Below are 14,200 nucleotides of genomic sequence, written 5' to 3' on the forward strand. Positions count from 1 at the left end.
AGTTTGTTGAAAACTTTAGTATGAAATAAAATAAAAAAGTTAGCCTATCTCTGGATACTACACTGACTTAAATAATGCTGTATTGCAATCCAGTGAGTGATGACTAACAACATAAAAGCCAGATTCAGTGTGATGTAAACGCATCAATTTAAGTGCAAACATAAAGTTGAACCCTACGAGGACTAAGATCATTTATAAAATCAGTCGACCGTTCACTGAAAGCGTTGTTCTGGACTACCACAGTAATATATGGTGTATCAAAGCTGCAGGCTCTGAGAGAGTGACATAATAGTATGAGTTAATGGTGCCGACTAGGGTGTCCAAAAAGATACAATCAATCAAAGTGAGTTCTGTGTGTATACCAACCTTGATGAGTGATAAAATATTTTTCTTTAAGAAAAAAAAAGACCATTTGTTTGAGTTTAACTCGTTCTGCAGACTAAAACTCATGATATTTTGGCCTCTACTGCAATCATTTTATAACATCCATCATTTTGTCCACCAACTTTAAACATCGTTTTTAAATTCTCAATTTCTCAATGTTAAATTTGCAGCACAGAACATGGTTACACAATCCTGTTAGCCTGTTGCTAACTGACAGTGTCACATGTCTTTGTAAACCTCTCTTTTGTTTGATCACAGACGTTTCTCTGGTGTGTAAAAAGTTACAACTGTTAAAACTAAGACCAAAGACATAATCTGTAATATTCCCTGAAAACAAAGTTTTGTAACTTGGTCTTGCATTCCTGTGTAAACTTTTGTCTGTCTCTCCTTCGTCAGACTGTAAAGTGGTTGGAAAAAAATGGGTTAATGGGACAGAGAAATAGTGTTAGTATTTGTAGTTTATCACTGATCTGACAGGTCCAGCCTCTATCCAGCTCCTCTCTCTCCTCCGCATTCCTTTCATCTGTGAACCTGTTTCTTTTTCCTCCGCATGACTTCATGACTGTTACGACAAATCGTAGATTTACTTTTATTGCACTTCGGAGAGCTATTAGGAAATCGTCTGCACTACTTGTCTTTAGTGAGGGATAAACCTGACCACTAAGGTATCTGAGGAATCCACAGCATCATCACATTCTGGTCTGATAACTCTGGAATAGCCTGATTCCTATCACCTGGGATAGTCTAACTGTCTGAGCGTGTTTTTGGCTGTGTTAGTTGGATCCTCATACCATAATAGGCTCCTTCAAATAACTGTCCCATAATTCTAGTCTTGTGGAGATACATTCAGCTCTGGCCTCAAAAGGAAGACAGAGTTGAGGAAGGTAGTTTCAGTAACTCTCACTTACAATCTCTGTTTCAAACACAGAACATGCTGGACTCCATTTCCCCTCGCTGTCTGATTCCATGTCAGACAGCGAGGTTTCCGGAAGGAATTCAAGACATCCCGAGGAACTATCTTCCTGATTCCTGAAGGCTTAGTATTTTACTGATCCTGTCTAGATCCTTGTCCAAGATACAATACTTAACTCTTACACACACAGAGTCCAACGAGCCAAGATATCCACTTAGATGAGCTGAATTTACGTCGTGACTGAACAGCGGAGAATGCTGCTGTAATCACAGCCGTGCCAAACCACGAGGGTATGAATTCCACTGGTGATGCTGAGCTGGCAAACACACATGGGAATACCACAGAGGCAACAGAATATGCAGAATATGTTCAGGAGAGATAAGAGGGAAGAAGACGGAAGGAGAAAGACGGTGTCTTACTTATGAACTGAAGTACATGCTTATGAGATGAGAGGTGGGCTTTCATCACTTCCCCCCTCCTTACCGCACCCTCATGCTGCTCTTAGGTTAATGTTTCCTCTGTGAGGGTAAGCTTAATGTCTTCATTTACTGTTTAAGACAATGCAGAGTCAGCTGGTGAAAAGACCAGGAGCTTTGGAGTTTTTTTCTCACTAAGAGTAAAATCTACAATACATGGCCAAAACAGAGTTTGCGTTACAATCGTGCTTAAGCACAGTATAGAACATCTTTGCATAGTCTGAGTGTGCCCTAAAATTGTTCTGCAAATTAGATGTAACGTTTGATCGACTTGTTTCTATAATCAAATGCTAAAATAATGAGTTAATAAACAAATAGGCAATGTCTCATTATCATAAAAATATAAGAAATGAAAATGACGGATCATGATAGATTATGACGGACATTTTACGACCCTGTCTGTCAAAAAGAAAGTCTAGCGCAACCTCTGGGCCAAAAGTATAGATACTCAAACATTACACCTATATGTGATTCTTAAATGTCTCAGTCAAAACTCTTTGACGAGGTGCATTAGATTGCATTCGTCGTTATGTCGCATGTCCCATGCACAGAGGCCATTGTGCTTCCAATAGGCCGCCCCAAAAAGATAAAAATCAGTGACCAGTGATTTTATTTATTTATGATTTACTCCATGTTTTGTCTGTATTTATGGAGCAAGTAAACCGTTACCCACAAACCTTCCCCTAAAAGAGGGAACATCTAAGAGAGCGGTTCTCTCCTTCAGTAGAAACTTGAGCACTGAAGCCGTTTTTTGCAGTTTGTAGAAGTTGAGAAGCTTACTAATAAACTGTATTTTGTATTTTTTGCATCAATTCATCATATGTGTGTGTGTGTGTGTGTGTGTGAGTGTATTCACTCCCTCTGTTGTGGCAGCAGAGTTTCGGCGCTTTCAGTGTGAACCATCTGAATATAATCAGAAATATTTCACACTCATCGCCAATTCCCACTTGTTTCAAATTTGAGATGTCACACTCCACAGTGGACGGCAGCTGAGTGAGTGCTTTGGAGTGTGTGTGAGTGTGCAGCCATTGGAGTGCTGTGTCCATGAAAGACTCTTCTCTCCCCACTCGGCGGGAGGAGAGGAGTGGGCTGCCGTGGAATTGAGAACCCTCATCCCCATTCACTACAGTGGGAGGGAGCCACGAGGTTTGCTGTAAGTGCTGCTGGGCACTATTACTGTGAAAAGGACCCCTCTCTGGGGTGTCCTTTCAAGTGTCTGCTAAAGGGGACACTACTGAGAGCCATGGCCAACTAGTGTGAGTGAGTGAGTGTGTGTGTGTCTGTGTCTGTGGACCAATCTCTTGTATAATGTGTTGCCGGGAAGGTTTGTGCAGCTGAAACCAGATCAGGTTTGTGTGACAGCCACCGCGTGAGTGTGCATTTATAGAGCGATACGTTTGTGTGCCAGGTTACAGTATTAATAGACGGCAGTGTGTTTGTACAGGGCACTAATAGCCACATGGTTGATACTAGTGGATCAGTTTCCATCACACTCTGTGTCGTAGAAGCGCCTGATTCAGCAGGTGTCCCCCCCTCACTGAATGTCCTCGATGTTCTCTGGCTCCCTGGAGAGGGTCTGAGTGTCCTAAGGAGGGTTTGCCTTGTGATGCGGCCAGACGGCCCCTCTCCTGCCAGGGGTCAAGTTCACACCTAACATATGAAACCAGGGATGTGATGTCTTTCTGTCTTAAGGAGGTCTTCAGTCTTAAGTCTATGGAAGAGCAGGACAACCTTGTTAATGCTTATAAAGCAATTTATTCATTGATATTTACTCTTTTTTTTGCATTAAAAAAGTAAACTTATAATATGTTAGTCAATGTGTGATGGGGGGGGGGGGGTCTTATAGCCTAGTTAAATACATAAGCTTGCAATTACAATATTGTTTAGATTAGATATTTTCCATCTAATAAAAACACAGAAAATAACATTACATTAGAGGAGGAGGCAAAGGTTATTTTTTATTTCTAATATTCATTTTTATTACCCCTTGGCTTTTAATTTACTTTTCAATCTGCCATATTTACATGTGTAACTCTGGGACCATGTCACAAATCTTTGCTAATGCGGTATAAGAGCTCTTATTGGGTATCATCTGTTCTTAATGGGGACATGCACTCTTCAAATGTTCAGGATGGAAGTGATTCATTTGTGGTCGGGGTGATCTTGGAGTAGAAGCTAATGTAGAAGGGAAAAAAAGGCCTCAGAGTTAAAAGCTAATTAAATGTTTCTTGAGTTAAGTCTTTCTCATTAAGTAAAACACAACACAGTAAAAATTTGAAGCCCAAGTGTGGCCATTCAAAGTATGAGCTTGAAATTGTGATTAGATATCAGAAGGTGTTAGAAAGTCTCAAATCTCAGCCTTTATAGATCTAGATAACCTTCATATGTTTTTATAGTTTATATAGCACTTTTTTTTATATCTGGAGAAAAAAATAAAACATATGTTTTGCCTCATAAGGCATCATTTTGGCCCTAAAAGCCTCATTAGTGCTGCTTGGTAAACACCTAAAGTTTTCTCTGAAGTGGAGTATGGTGATACTTGGCGAGAACTGCCCTGTTTTCAGTTTAACTGTCATGTTTTGTTTTGTTTTGTTTTGATTAGTAAGTTTTTGTACTTTAATTGGTTATGAGAAGAGATGTTTTCATTTGAGTGTCTTAGAGTTTTATCTTAACCCATTCAGGGGAAGTACTAAAGTAGTGCTGTGAGGACAGAAAGTTCCTCCTCAATTTATGAGGTGTTATGAAGAGTTTGGCAACTTCAATGTGGGTGCTGTAATTTGTGGGATCATGTTACCGTGCCCCACTGTAAAATCACAGGTGCTGTGATCGTGTTCGAAGCACATACACATTCATGTGGAAGTGTGCACAAATGCACATGGGTGTTACACAAGCCCATAATTACACTGTCAGGAGGAGGCTGAGTGGAATAATGCAAACATGAAAACAGTGGGGCAGAACACATATGTGCACACAGACACACACACACACACACACACACACACACACACACTTAAACAGCATCATGAGTTGGCAGTGGGCTCCTTTTCCACCTCAGGTCAGGCTTAGTTCAAGCACAAAGAGTGTGTGTGTGTGTGTGTGTGTGTGTGCGTGTGTGTGTGTTTGTGTGTGTGTGTTCGTGTGTGTGTGTGCGTATGTGTAGGTGTGTGTGTGTGTGTGTGTGTGTGTGTGTGTGTGTGTGTGTGTGTTCGTGCAAGTGTGTGTGTGGTAACCCTGCTCCAGTTTTATTTTTAAAGTGAGCTCAGACAAAGGCCTCTAGTCAGGCCGCTCTGAGAACAGGACCTTGGGAACATGACCATTGCCTGTTGCGTCACAGTGTGTGTATGTGTTAGTCTGTGTATTTGTGTGGATGTGTGTGAGTTAGAGAGACAGAGAGAGAGAGAGAGAGAGAGAGAGAGTGTGTATCCGACTTCTGTCTTGTAAAGAAGTCACTTGTTCAGGCTGAAAGGAACAAAAAGGAAAAAGCTCTTGAAAATCTTTGCCAGATGTGGGAGAGTGCACACACACACACACACACACAACCACACACACACACACACACACACACACACACACACACACACACACATACACTCCAACACTATAACCCTGAAAGCAGGCTTAGTAGAGCTTTGAATGTCAAAGGACGTCACTTTGTGATGTCATAGGAAAGATTTTATATGTGATAGGAGCAATTCATCCCCCCAACACATACACACACAATGGACACAGCAGTTGGAGTTTAATACCTACACACAGACCTCACTCAGCAGAGTACTTTCTCCACAGGTTTAAATTGGGGGAAATGAAAGATGAGAAGAAGAAAGAGGTGATGTAGGAAGATGGAGAGAGAAATTAGATGAGAGAGAAGGAAACAGCAGGGGAGGATACAAGAAGAGGAGCAGGGGCAAAGGTGGAAAAGAGGAGAGGAAACAAGAGGAGAGGAAGAGAGGGGAAAGCTAAATTGATATGTGAGGAGAGAAAGGGGAGATAAGAAAAGTCAAGGAAAAGAAAGAGGGGGCACCTCAGGAGGAGAGTGGAGGAAACAGGAAAGGAAGATAATAGGGGAAACAATAGTTGTTGCGGGAATGGGAAATGTGAGCAAAGGAAAGGAGAAAAAACAAGAAGGGAGTAGAGGTAGAGAGATGGAGGATCAGATAATTGGGGCTCACCTCCCTCTCAGGAGTTCTGCTCTGTGTTCTTGTACCTGCAGACACCAGAGGACTCGAGGCCAGCCTCACTAACATCACAACTAAACAGACAAACACATACAGAAACAGAAACACACAAGTGTAATGTGTCCCATAACTGCTGTGCTGCCAGAGCTCCTCTCTTTTTTTCTTTTATTTCTTTCTTCCTCTGTTTTCAAGTCTTTTTTTTCCAGTGTTCATGACGCACTCTGGCATAATGAAACTGTTAAAGAGGAGTCTGGTGGAGGCTGGATGGAGTAGGTTGGGTTGGGGGTGGGGTGGGTTTTAGGGCGGGAGTGGGGCTATGGGTGTGAGGGTGTAAAGGGACACCACACCAGGGCACTATATTTACACCGCCTTTTTAACACAGTCTATTTTTAGCTGCCAGATCTTTTCTCAGCATCCACTGCACACTGCTGCTCCGTCACAATCACAGGCGTCAGATGGCACCGGTGGATTTACGCTGCGCCACGCTGCCAAAGGGGACACGCCTTATCCTCTAGCAAGTTCTAATGCAAACCCAACCTCGCCGGGCTCCAGCTGCCCTCCACCCTCCTTCACACTCACACACTCAGGACGTTCTCTCCTTAGCCTCTCTGTGTGCTTTTCAGTCTTTTCTTCTTTCTTCTTTTACAGTCTGATTTGACTTTATCTAAGTTTCTGTGATGGCTTGACTTAGCTATTAAAGCAACAATATGTTAATTCCACCTAGTTTCAAAGTTCGAATAATTAGCACAATAACTTTCAACATGGAGAATGGCGTTTCTACCATGCTTAGAGAACTCCTCAGTCGACGTTTACCCTTTTTTTTGCTTCACATTGCTTACGTTAATTTACATAACGTATCAAAACACATATATACATTTGTCAAATGTCAATACCCAATGCTAAAAAGACAGATGCTGCATAAGAACATCCTGAAGTATGATCACTACCATGTGTAATGTACAGTATCCGTTTCAAATTTCAATATGTTAAACAAAAAAAAAGGTGTGGGTATCTCTCTTAGAGCCAAGCTCATACATTCACATCAAGGTCCAAGGAAACATTGTTATTTTTTTTTTGGATAGACATGAATTTCTTTTTCCATGCTATCTGCGCTCCTCGCCCGTTCAGTGCGGTATGTCACTTTGGCAACGGTAGAGGTCATCTTTCAAGATGTGTGTAAGGCTTTATGGCAGTAATTCACACACAAGCCTTCAGCAGCCAGTTAGGCCGCCTCTGCACGGTTTGATACAAATGGCTGACGCTTATAGAGGAAGAGCACGGTGATGGATGAAGCTAAGAGGAGAAAAAGAGAGTGAACAAGCAAGAAGCAGGGTGTACATCCCTGCAGACATGATTTATATCAGATTGCGATGCAACGTTGGGTTGTATTGTCAGCGATGTCATCGTTTAGCAGCTTTACTTGATGCAAGAAGTCATCTTACCCAAGTTGTGTCTCAGAAAGTAATAAATCCATCTTACGCCAAAAACTTGTCATTCCTCAGATCTTCAAATTACCTTTAATGTTTGGAACCTTACAAACCTATTTTGCAAAGCAGCCCACTAAGTTAGCATGACGGTCAGTTAAAGCCAATCACACTTTATGGGTTGCCAATTTCATTTTAAAGGTGCCAATGTCACCCTCTGTTACTCCCTGTAAACGGCCCTGTTCACATGCAACCTTTTATTTAATACTTCTACACACAAAAAAACCACCTGACTTTAGGTTTGTAGCACAGGAGAATGATTCATTCATACTATCATGACTTCCCCTCTGGACTGCTTCACTGTGTCACTGTTTCTGTCAAGTAGGGCAAAAACATCAATAACAACACACACCATTCAGGAAGAAACACTGTTACACAATTGATCATATCTATTTATGAAAGGGGGCCTGAATCCAGATTACTGAGAATTCTGCAAAACACGCACATTAACTGCACACTCTGCCTGAAGACACAATTCCACACCAACACTGACGTCTTGAGCTCAGTGTGTTTCTCAGCCGGACGCCTGAGGGGAAGCTGCTGAAACTAAGGTTTCCGCTACACTCATACAAAATTCCTGCGAGGCTTTCATGTGAGAATACTTGAGATTGTTCTTCCTTTGAGCGAAAGTGCTTCGATAAGCTGTTTTTAAATTCAACCCTTTTAAACTCTTACATCTACTGTTTCACACTGAGACACTGGTTTGTTTAATGGTTGTTATATATGTGGTTGTCACAGAGAACAGACATGGTTAAGATAAACCTGAAAAAATATTTCCTCAGCCTGAAGTTCCTTTGTTATCCTTAGTGGTAGATGTAAGATTTTATTTAGTGACTTGTATTACTTTTACTGGTAACAATGAACAGAAGCTCTATGTCCTTTACAGAACGGTGATGGTTATAAAATAAAATAAATAATTCACAGGATAAGTAGAATATACATAACTTTAGGTTTGGTGAAGGTGATTAAGGAGTGATGAAAAATGTTTGGTATCTTCCTCACTACAGCAACTGTTTTCTTCCCTAAAAATCTTTAGTTTTTGGAATATGAGCCCTCTACCTGATGTTATATATAACCAAAAGACAAAGTGTTCAAGCCCCAAGTGGCCCTAAAGACTTATACGGTTTACTGCAGTAGTTTGTTTTGATGTATGATATAAATCATTTAATCAATTTCGAAGTGGAACCATGACAAGAAGAAAAAATAAAAGGGTATTTCAGTCAGATAATATCAAATAGAAACTCTGCGTTGAAAATTGAAGCAGATGCAGATGTGCAAAATCCTGCAGTACATCGAGTGTCCACTTGGGGCTGGCTGCAAAAGCACCATAAGTCACATATACACCCATTATAAAGCCACTTTTTACAGCATAAATCAACTTGTTCACAGCCTGGTTCTAACAACAAAAAAGGTCTGATCGGCACACACTGTACGGTCGATCTTTTGGTAACTCATCTGTTTTGATTTTATGAAGGAAACGCAATATTCACAATAAGGCACACAGATGACCTGATTGACAGACGGGTGCAATGAAACTGTTTCTTTGCTGTGGTCTAATGGTAGCTAATGGTTTATCAATATTTTGTAACTTGAAAGTTGGCTTGATGTCTCTCCGTATTTTTGGTGTTTAATGTCTTTGTTGTGTGTTATCAATCGATTCTGAAACATATATATGAATACCAATCTAGAACACAGCAGAAGGTCTACATGATAACATTTGACTTTCCCATCCTGAGCGTGATGTCACAGAAACATATCCCCTGTGTGAATATGGTGTATTGGCAATCTTACTACACTGTTGTTCAGGCTTCCTTTGCTGTAAACAGGAGAAACATGTTATTACACAATGATAGTCTACAGGGTCCATAGGATTCAAGCAGCTTTTTCCCCTTAAGGGGACTAATGTAGCCACAGCTTTATCCAAAGCTAAAGTTAATCAAATAATTTAGGTATGACATGGCATTGAGTGTGTAAATTGAACAAGTGGTTGTGGGATTTAATGTGTGACCTGTGTCTGTCTGTTCCTTACCTTGTGGGGCATGACAGTGCTGTGGCTGTGAAAACCATAATACAGGTATGTGCTGTTGTGTTTAGTGGTTGCTTGTGAGGGAGAGCTGTATTGATGCGGCTCTGAACCCTGAACTGACTCTGTTTGTTGGGCCTGCAGCCGTAAACCAGACGGCTGCGGACGCAACCGAGGTGCATATAGGTCTGTGTCAGTGTTGCGGGGCTGTCGTACGAGGCCGCCGTGGTGCGGGTTAAGGTGTGTGTTTATTCAACAGGGTGTTAACGTCAGTCAAGGAAAGCGCTGTTTATCTTCACACGTGTCAGGAGTGGAGCATGTGAGTGTGCGTACACCACTTTGCTTTGCCATCATCTCTGCTCTGTCCCCAAACACACACAGAAACACACAGAAACACACAGAAACACACACACACACACAGACTAAAGTGCCCGGACTCAGCATTTTTTGAGTGTTGGTTAACTGACCAGTACAACCACTGAACAACTCTATGGTAATTTTCCATGTGTTTGATGGAGGGCAGCTAGTTTTAGCTTTTTCATTCTCATATCTGTTGTGGGTGGTGTTAGAGCGTCACACACCCACAATCACACACACACAAGATGATTTTAGTGACTACATTAAACCAGTTTGGCGCACAGAAAGAGAATACAGCATCACAACATCCGCTATCAACATGCTGCAGTTAGGTTCATGCCTCTCTCTGTGCTTTTGGGACAGGGGTCTGTGGCCACTTTCCCAGCTCTCCCTGGGGAGTCTGCTCCAGCTGCTGCAGCTCCATTTCCTCCCAAAGCCTCAATCTCTTCTCACTGACCATAGCCACATTGTTATGACATCACTATCCAGGCAGCCACGCACACACAGCTCAGACGAGCACACACGCACACTCCTGCAGAGACGTCACAACAAGAAGACGACTGACACACAAACACGCTGACGTCTCTCTGATGAAGTTGTAGTTCTCATGGGTGAGCTTTATGGGTTATGAACTATTCCAGAGTTGTTGTGAAACTCTGATATATTTTGTGGGACACACTGTAAGAACAGAGATCTTTTTTAAAGGCGTATTTACATTGTTATAATGTGCTAACTTTTGCATTTAAGGGTGTGAACACTTGAATGTATCTAGGAATATCACTGTAAGCCCATTTTCATTCGCAGTTCTAAATGCATGTTAAACATGTGAGCCAACAAGACAAATATTAAGGAATGAACTGTTTAATTCAATGCATTGAAAACATCGGTGGTATGAAATTAATATCATAGAATTAAACTACCAATTCTGCACCAGCTTCTTTTGTGTCCTGGTGGGTTATTTCTTACTAAATTTTTAGTAAATTACTTTTACTGATGTGGCTGATCGTATCAAGACTCCACCTCCACATATGTTTTCACAGGTTTTCTATAGACATCACGCAAACTGTTCACTTTATTGAAATCTCCCTGACTACCAATTAATTTGGCTAGGTCTATAAAGGTGAGACAACTTACACCTTAGCATTCATGTTGGACTTTTTAAAGACTTATTGTTGGGCCTTTATTGGAGAGACAGGACCAACATGTAAAGAAACCCGGGCCGCCTGCTTCACGGGCTGCAGCCTCCATACATCGGGCTCTCGAACCAACCACTCGACCGCTGGCGCCCCCATATTTGCCTTTTAACGGGGGATATTTGAATGTGCCTCCATGGGAAAAGCACAGGTATATATAATTGAAAAATTATATTGTATTGTGCTTTTCTAGTCTTCTGACCCCTCAAAGCGCTTTTTTTCACCACAGGACACACTTTCCTGTTCACACCCATTCACACACTGATGGCAGATGCTATGTAAGATGTCCATCAGTAATAACTAATCCCATTCATACACTATAACACACCTCTGACGTTGCAGCGGGAGCAATGGAAGAGTCTGGTCTTTCTAATGGAAGGTCAGGGGTTCAAGTGTCCTTGGTCAGGACACTTGAACCCCTGACCCTCCAGTTGAGAGACGAGACTCTCCCACAGCCACCCATCTTCACACCTCATTTATAATTGAATGAATGAGGTATGAATTCAGAGACTCTATCCTGCTTGGAAAAGATCAATAACCTGCTCCATGTATGTAAGAACATAAACATAGTGAGGGACAGTCAAGTTCTTAAAATTCTCAAGTGGTGGGGTCTTGATTAACAATTCTAGTTTATGCACGTTGTCCTGAATCTATAGTGATTCTCTGCTGTAAAAAGTGCATATTTGATGGACCTGGGAGGCATCAGTCAGCATGCATGGATAGTCCCTGTTTTCCTGTGGCACTGGCTCCCGGCACAACAGTCACGTTTTCTGCATCGCGGAATACAAATGTGCATATGTGTGTGGGAGGAATTGTTGCATGTTGACTTTGGAGGATGTGTGGGACAAAAAAATCTGGATCTTTTTTTCTCCAAACTCCTGCTAAAATTGGTTTTGTGTAGTTGTAACTTGTGCTTGTCCATTTACATCTCTCTTTGAACTGAAAATATTGAAGACAAGAAATTATAAGAAGTATAACCATTAAATACAAGATAAATGATATACAAACGTCAGGACACCAATTTATTACCTATATGTTGTTTCTCAATGTACCTATTAATCTGTGTTTACTTTAAATAATTAGCATTTAACTCGTTTGCAGTATATCGTCACTTTGAAACGAAAGAAAATATTGTTTGTGGTGCATCAAACTCACACAACATTGGTTTATAATTATGCAACACTACTCGAGTGGTTATCATATACCTCATGTGGCGCAGGTTTATGCTTCCCTGCACATGTCGGGTGGCTCCCTTGCACTGTCTCTCACTGCCTGTCTTCCCCTTGAGGTGAACACTCTCAGTTTTCATGTTCACAAGTCCCACAAGTCAATCTCAGCTGAAAAGAGAAGTGTTCAGGGAAAATAATCTTCTGAGAAATGTTGAGGCAGAAGGATGGAGGGGGGACGAAGGGGAAGAGCCTCAGGGGGGGACAGATCTTCCTGTTTCAGGACTGCTTGAGTCTCAGCATTGATCTCATGAATAATAGAGCTTCAGTAGCCATGTGACGGTATTAGACGTGACAACCGATGATAGCCTGGGTCCGCCACTCCTCAGAGCCACGCACAAACACACTCTTGCATATTTTCGACTACCTTGTAAATCTGTGACTAATCCAGGCTAATCTGTCCAACTGTGAAAACATTTTAAATGAAAGTATCCAAAAGGTCATTGTTAAGTTCCCTGCTCATCAAGCTGAATCAAAGTTATTTCTGTTTTGGTGACAAATCACTGACTCACAACAGACTCATCAATATAATAACAGCCTCATAAAAGAATAACAAATTCTCTGCTAAACAAGACAAGCTTCTGTGTTTCTTTGTATTTCTCAGCTTCTTAATAATGCATCGTAAAACAGCTCATTGCTCAGAGCTCATACACACATGCTGCCGCTGTCATGTTTCGGTCTGCCTCCACTCGTCAGTCATTCACCGTGACAAATCTCTGTGAGAAAAATCTGCAAGTCTGCATTTTTCTCCCCCAGCAGATTGTATGTTCGGGTTTGTTTTACCTGCTCTCCTTCTCATTAATTCATTCATACAAGCACCTGGTGACTGTCGCGGGGAAGCAGGAGCCCAGTGCGGGTGAGGTGGAAGGACAAGCAGGAAGAACAGAGTGGTGCAAAGTAACTGAATATATCATTTCTTCACTTCTAGTTTGTGTTCTTCTTACTTATTCAAATACATTTTGAAAGTAAAAGAACATTTGATAAGCCTACAAAATACAAATCAGATGGTTCAAGGTAAACTTTATTATCCCAGAGGGGCAATTTGCTTTACAGCCAGCAGTAAAGCAGTTTTTCATCTCCCTTAAAAATGTTTTATTTATGATTATTATATTTTAATTTATATTTATTGTGTCCCTAAGATGTTCAATTAGATTTTATTTAATGAACGTGCAAAAATCTGGAAAAAAGTTCTGAATATAAATCTTTTTTTCTCCTCGATGAACTGTCACGACCCCTCAAACCCCTTGACCCTTGTTTGGGGCCCGATCCTTAGGTTGAACACCGTACTTAACCACAAAATGTTTATTAAGTAGTTGTAAACAGTCCTGCCTTTACAAGCGGCAACAGTAAAATGCTTAAGCATTGATTGGCAGTTATTATACACACATTACTTTATCAGTCACAGAGGCACATTTTACAAAAGTACAAAAAGGCAATGTTTCCTTTTGAATTCATGAAATGTAAACGCTAAAAGACAATGGAGAAGAAGCACTGCTGGGTCTTAATCTCATACAGGTCATGACACTGTGGAAGACCAAAGTTAAACTCAGCATGTCAGCTTTGTTATAATATATATAATATAATATCAAATAAAAGAGCTTTCATTTATCATAAAATCACTGTATGGTACGGATATTAGAATTTTATTTGATATAATTCACATTCATTGACCCCTCCACAATATGCTTTTACTGTTTTGCTTGAATATGCTTTTACAATTGAGTATTTTTGCAGCATTGTACTGTTACTTTTACTTATGGTAAACCATTGTAACTGGCTATAGGGAGAGGATGGAGGAAGGGAAAGAAGTAGACAAAGCAAACAGGAAGGGTCATGGGTTTTATGAGGCCGCAGGTAGACATGAGAAAAACAGCTCCTATTGGTATTTTTCCTGGAACATCACCCGCCCACAATCACACACCTCGCCCTGAGGCAACAGGAGAATTAACTGGCCTGTCATTATGTTATC

Source organism: Labrus bergylta, chromosome 8 (genome assembly GCF_963930695.1).
Source record: "Labrus bergylta chromosome 8, fLabBer1.1, whole genome shotgun sequence".
In the NCBI taxonomy this organism is placed as follows: domain Eukaryota; kingdom Metazoa; phylum Chordata; class Actinopteri; order Labriformes; family Labridae; genus Labrus; species Labrus bergylta.